The sequence below is a fragment of the Pundamilia nyererei genome, unplaced genomic scaffold (genome assembly GCF_000239375.1).
Source record: "Pundamilia nyererei isolate P.nyererei 1_Seehausen unplaced genomic scaffold, PunNye1.0 scaffold00054, whole genome shotgun sequence".
Lineage (NCBI taxonomy): Eukaryota > Metazoa > Chordata > Actinopteri > Cichliformes > Cichlidae > Pundamilia > Pundamilia nyererei.
Window position 1 is genome coordinate 1,398,263 of NW_005187455.1, and position 321 is coordinate 1,398,583.

A 321-nucleotide genomic window follows, 5' to 3' on the forward strand; every position below is an offset into this window, starting at 1 on the left:
TTTTTTTCTTATCATGTCTTAAAATCAGCAAACTCTCCTTCCTCGCCCTACACACACTCTCTTTAGAGAAACAGTTTCCAGTGTTTTAACAAAGAAAAACATAATTTCTTTCTTTCCACAACATTTGTTGCCTTTGACTTTCAGTGCAGTTTTTGTGTAATCTGGCATACAAATCAACTCCATATGCCACATCACATGAGGCTTTCTTTTGATTCTCTTTCTTAAGAACACCCACTTCTTCTTTTGCCAACTAAAGAAATGTGAACAAATTGTGGGTGTTTTTTGCAACAGGCTGCTTGTAACAAAGTGCATGAAGACTCA

General features: G+C 36.1%; 1 protein-coding gene across 9 annotated transcripts in view; it reads right to left on the reverse strand.

Moving 5' to 3' along the window:
- Positions 1 to 321, reverse strand: part of LOC102198529 (protein FAM161A) — a 14,347-nt gene that overhangs the window by 7,193 nt on the left and 6,833 nt on the right. The window lies entirely within an intron of this gene.